Consider the following 6663-nt stretch of genomic DNA (forward strand, 5'->3'; position numbering starts at 1 on the left):
AAAAGAAAAAAATGAGAAAGACAAACCAAAATACAGACTCTTAGCTATAGAAAACAGATGGTTACCAGAGGGAAGGTGGGTGGGAGGAAGAATGAAATAGGTGAAGGAGATTAAGAGTATACTATCTTTATTCTTTTGAAGATTATTTTTTTAGGTAATCTTTATACCCAACACGGGGGGTCAAACCTACAATCCCAAGATCAAGAGTGGCACACTCTACTGACTGAACCAGCCAGGCACCATAAGAGTATCTTGATGAGCTCCAAGTAATGTATAGAACTGTTGAGTCACTGTATTATATACCTGAAACTGAACATAACACTGTAAACTATGCAGGAGTTAAAACTTAAGAAATAAAAACAAGAATTTCCTTCTTGCATATTGCATTTCAAAAAGTCAGTTATTTTTTATACTTAAAATGTATATAAAGTGTCTATAAAATGTAATATAAAGTTTCAAGATGTTAATTGTAAATGATACATTGTTGATGTGGAACCCTGTTTCTGTTGGAAATATGCCTGGCCATGTGCTATGTATGTTTAATTTTAGTAGATGATACCAAACAGTTCTCTAAAGTAATTATACCAATTAATACTTCCATTAGTAGAGTATGAGAATTCTAGTTTCTCCACATTCTTGTTAACACTTGACCTTGACAATCTTTTTAAGTTTAGCTACTCTAGGCAGTGTGTTTGGCATTACGTTGTGGTTTTTGATGTGCATTTCCATGTTTACTAATGATATTGAGAAACTTCATATGTTTGTTGGTCATTTGAAAATCCTCTTTTGTGACCTTCCTGTTCAATTTTTGGGCCCATTTTTAATGATTGGATTGTCAATCTTTTACTTACTAATTTGTAGGAACTCTAAATATTATAGACATGAATTGTGTGTCAGATATAGGTACTAAAAATAAATCTTCCCACTGTGGCTTATCTTTTCACTCACAGTGGTGTGCTAATGAACAGAAGTTCTTAATTTTAATGAAATCCAATGTATCGGTTTTTGCTTTTATGCTCAGGGCTTTTTTGTTGTTTCCAATGTAAGAAATTTTTGCCTGCCCCCAGAGTGTGATAATAGTCTTCTATGTTTCTTCTAGAAGCCTCCCCCCATCTTTTTTTTAATTTACATTAAGGCTGATGATCCATCTCAAATTCCTTTTTTGTGTATGGTATAAGGTAGGGATCAAAGTTCTTTTTTCCTCCCGTAGAATTATCCAATCCCTCCAGGAAGGCAGGGACTGGGTGAAATTAGAGAGCCATTCTCCTTGGGCACAAAATTTATGGGGCATCAAAAAGCTTAGTAAACAAGGCAATATTTAATACAATATTATTTAAAAATAAAAATTAATGTGGAAAATTTATGATGAACAAAATACCAAAATTTTATTTTATTTTTTTTTAAATCTTTCATTTATTTATTTGACAGAGAGACATCACAAGTAGACGGAGAGGCAGGCGTGGGGGGGTGGGGAAGCAGGCTCCCCACTGAGCAGAGAGCCCGATGTGGGACTCGATCCCAGGACTCCGAGATCATGACTTGAGCCGAAGGCAGTGGCTTAACCCACTGAGCCACCCAGGCGCCCAAAATACCAAAATTTTAAATCTGACCCTGCACTTAGATGACTACCTCACCATCACACTCTAAACTCCAGTCGTTTCTCCCAGCACCATTTATTGAAAAGAGCATCACTTTTTCTCTTTCAATTGCATTGATGACCCTGTCATAAATCATATAAATGTACACATGTGTGGGTCAATTTCAGGGCTCTTTATTTTGTTACGTTGGTCTGTCTGTCCTTGTACTTCACTGTCTTTATTAATGTGACTTTGTAGTAAGTCTTGAAGTTTGGTTGTGTCTTACAACTTTGATCTTCTTCAAAATTGCCTAGTTATTCTACGTCATTGGCATCTCTTTTTTTTTTTAAAGATTTATTTTATTTATTTTAGAGAGAGAGCATGTGCCCACATGCGAGCTGGGGGAGGGGCAGAGGGGGAGGGAGAGAGAGAATCTCAAGCAACTTCCTACTAAGTGCAATGCCCAATGCAGGATCACAACCCAAGCCAAAACCAAGAGTTGGACACTCAACTGACAGAGCCACCCAGGCATCCCAGGTCATTGGCATTTCTGTATTTTTTAATTTTCCTGTTGTCACACAAAAATATTCAAGATTTTCATTGGAATTGCACTAAATTTTAAAGTTTAAAGATAATATAGTAAAAATAATGAGTCTTCTGATCCATGAATGTGTTTGTCTTTCCATTTATTTAGGCCTTTTTAATTTCTTTTAATAATATTTAGCTTTCAATAAAGAGGGATTTTTGGAGCTATAGTAAATAATTTTTTGTCATTTTAAGGAAAATTTTAAACAAATCAAAAGCACATAGAAGTGCATAATAAGGGGCACTTGGGTGGCTCAGTGGGTTAAAGCCTCTGCCTTTGCTCAGGTCATGATCTCAGCCCTGAGTTGGGCTCTCTGCTCAGCGGGGAGCCTGCTTCCCTTCCTCCCTCTCTGCCTGTCTCTCTGCCTACTTGTGATCTCTGTCTGTCAAATAAATAAATAAATAAATCTTTTTCTTAAAAGTGCATAATGAATCTTCATGATTCCCTAACCCAGCTTCAACTCTGACATTGTTTTGACAAGGCAAATGTTGGGTAACATAATTTCATTCATAATTAAATATGTGTTTCTAAAAGGTCAAGACTCTTTTAAGAGAAAATACTTAATCACAGTATCATTATATGCCTAAAAATTTAACAATAATCTTTGAGTACCATCAAATAGCCATTAGTATTCAAAAACCAAATGTATCATAAATGATAAAAATAATTTTTTACAGTCTGACTCAAGATCTAAATAAGGTTCACATATTGAGATTGATTGGTGTGTTTAATTCCTTATAATTTGTAGATTCCCTACCTCCATATCTTTCTTTCTTTCCATTTATATGTTAAAGAAATGGATCATTTGTCCTCTAGAGTTTTGCAGGCAAGATTTTACTGATTAAATACCCATGTTGTTATTTAATATGTTCCATTTTTCTTCTCTATTTCCTTAAATGGGGAAGTTGGATCTAAGACTTATCAGAATTACTTCTTTGGAGGGATGGGAGACAACTTCAAAGGTCATGATGATTATTAGGAGGGACACAATGTCTGGTATTTTATTTTATTTTTATTATTATTATTTTTAAAGATTTTATTTATTTATTTGGCAGACAGAGATCACAAGTAGGCAGAGAGGCAGACGGAGAGAGAGGGGGAAGCAGGCTCCCCACTGAGCAGAGAGCCCAATGTGGGGCTCGATCCCAGGACCCTAGGATCATGACCTGAGCCGAAGGCAGAGGCTTTAACCCACTGAGCCACCCAGGTGCAGAGGCTTTAACACACTGAGCCACCCAGGTGCCCCAATGTCTGGTCTTTTAAGTGCCATTTTCTAGGGGCACCTGCCTGGCTCAGTCAGTAGAGCATGTGACTCTTAATCTTGGGATAGTAAGTTTGAGCCCCATACTGGGTGTAGAGATTATTTAAAAATAAAATCTTTTTAAAAAATGTCATTTTCTAAATTATGTCAACACTTCAATATAGGGTGCCTGGGTGGCTCAGTTGGTTAAGCAATTGCGTTTGGCTCAGGTCATGATCCTGGAGTTCCAGGATCGAGTCCCACATCAGGCTCCCAGCTCCACAGGGAGTCTGCTTCTCCCTCTGATCTTCTCCCCTCTCATGCTCTCTCTCACTGTCTCTATCTCAAATAAATAAATAAAATCCTTAAAGATTTTTTTTAATTCATTTATTTGACAGACAGAGATTACAAGTAGGCAGAGAGGCAGGTAGAGGGAGAGAAAGAGGAGAAACAGGCTCCCCACTAAGCAGAAAGCCCGATATGGGCCTCGATCCCAGGATCCTGAGATCATGACCTGAGCTGAAGGCAGAGGCTTAACCCACTGAGCCACCCAGGCACCCATAATAAAATCTTTAAAAATTAATAATAAATACCTCAAAATAAAATTGACTTTTCCAAAAAATGGGTTTTCTATATTGACCTTTTATCTAAAAATCTTGCTGAAATTTTCAATCCTGAAAATGGATCAGTAGATGCTTTTCCAAAAGCATTTTGTGATTCCCTACACGGTCACATTCTCTGCATATGATAACTTTATTTCTTCCTTTCTAATCCTATGACTTCTCTTTCTTTTCCTTGCTTTATTGCATCCTTTATAGGATTCCCAGTACTGTGTTCAGTAGATAGTGGGGATTTTTATCTTCTTTTTTTACGTAGAGGAAGGTTTTCTTTAATTCACCATTTATGCGTAATGTGTGCTATGTGGGTTTTGTAAATACTGTTTAGCAGATGAAGAAAGCTCCTTTACTTCTGTTTTGCTAAGAATTTTAGCATGAATGGGTGTTGAATTTTATCAAGCACTTTTTCTGCCTCTATTTAGATGTTCATATGATTTTTCTTGTTTATTCTATTAAAGTGCTAAATTACAATGAATTTTTAAAATATTAAACCAACTGTGAATTCCTGAAACAAATATAACATGTTTGTGATACTGTTTATGATCCTTTTTTTTAATTTATTTTTTTTCATTTTTTAAATTTATTTTCACCATTCATTGTTTTTGCACCACACCCAGGGCTCCATGCAATCCATGACCTCTCCAATACCCATCACCTGGTTCCCCCAAACTCCCACCCCCCACCCCTTCAAAACCCTCAGATTGTTTTTCAGAGTCCATAGTCTCTCATGGTTCACCTCCCCTTCCAATTTCCCTCAACTCCCTTCTCCTCTCTAACTCCCCTTGTCCTCCATGCTATTTGTTATGTTCCACAAATAAGTGAAACCCATGATCCTTTTTATATATTGTTGGATCAAGTTTGCCGATATTAAGTTTAGGAATTTTGCATCTGTTTCCATGAAAGAGACTGACCTGTGAGTTTTCCTTTCTAATAATGTCTTGATCAGATTCTAGAATCAAGGTTAATTCAGCCTCCTAAAGTAAAGGGAGAAATAATGTTTCTTTTCTACCTCATCAGCATAACCAAGGCATTCCTATCACTCAGGAAATTCCCAGTGTTTTTGAAGCTCTGAGTCAGGAGTCTGGGACAAACACCAGATGTGTTCTTTATTATAACTCCACACAGACACACACACACACACACACACACACACACACACACACACATATGGGGTTGGGGGGGAGAGATTGAAAAATTGGCTGATATTAATATATTTGTGGAGGCTGATAAATCCCAACTTCTTGAGGCAGGCTGGAAACTTAGGCAGGGTTTCTATTTTCAATCATTTTTTAAAAAATTAAATTAAATTATTATTTATTTTTAAAAGTATTTTATTTATTTATTTGACAGAGAGAGAGAGACAGTGAAAGAGGGAGCACAAGCAGGGGGAGTGGGAGAGGGAGAAGCAGGCTTCCAGCTGAGCAGGGAGCCAGATGTGGGGCTTGATCCCAGGACCCTGGGCAGAAGGCAGATGCTTGAAGACTGAACCACCTAGGTACCCCTAAGCATCCAACTCTTGATCTCAGCTTAGGTCTTGATATTGATCTTTATCTTGATCTTAGAGTCATGAGGTCAAGCTCTCCATTGGGCCCAGTATGGAACCAACTTAAAAAAAAATACAACTGATTTTTGTGTGTTGATACTGCATTCTGTAACTTTGCTAAATTCATGTATTAGTTCTAATTGGGTTTTGTGTGTGTGTGTGTATTATTTATGATTTTCTGTAAATAAGATTATGCGTCTATGAATAGAGATAGAGATTGTTTAACTTCTCCTTTCCAAAGGAAAGGATGGCTTTTATTTTTCTTACCTAATTCCTCTGGTTGGAGTTTCTAGCACAATGTTAAAGAAAAGTAGTGAAATTGAGCATCCTTGTCTGTTTACTACCCTAAAAGAAAAGCTCTCAGGCTTTCACTATTTAGAATGATATTAGCTATTGGTTTTTCATTAATACCCCTTACTATATTGAGGAAATTCCCTTATATCCCTAGTTTGTTGAGTGTTTTTATTTTTTTATTAAATCATAAATAGGTGTTGGATTTTGGCAATCCTTTTTCTCCACCAGTTGAGATAATTGTCCAGCTTTTTTCCCCTTTGTGTTATTAATGTGGTGTATCACATTGATTGACTTTCTTATGTTGAACCACAATTCTTGGGAGAATTTTTGCTTTTAACACTTTAATTCAACATTGTTTAGCTAAAACATTTGGCAATACTATGAATAATATTATGTAGGCTCTTATAATACACTCTCCGAGACTGATGTCATGATTCAAAGGGGAGAAATAAAAATTGTTTTATTTGAAATGGTAACAAAGGTAATTCTGCCTTTAAAGTGACCTGGAACATGCTTGCAAAAAACTCAGGAGTTTACGTTACTGATCGGGAAATTCTGACCTAAAGGATAAAATAAAAATTCCATCATTTGGCAAAATCTGGCTTCCACTTCTATTTTCAGCTTTTTTCTTAGCAAATGTGCACCTGACACTCATGACTTTACAATCTTCTTGGTGATGTTGTTTTTGACTTGCCTGAAATGCTCTTTTTTCACCTAAAAACTTTCTGCTGATTCTTTAGACTCCAGTACAAATGGCCGCTTCTTGAGTAACTTTTCCCATCTCTCCTAGGCAGTGAATCCCTGTC

The sequence above is a fragment of the Mustela nigripes genome, chromosome 7, assembly GCF_022355385.1.
Source record: "Mustela nigripes isolate SB6536 chromosome 7, MUSNIG.SB6536, whole genome shotgun sequence".
Lineage (NCBI taxonomy): Eukaryota > Metazoa > Chordata > Mammalia > Carnivora > Mustelidae > Mustela > Mustela nigripes.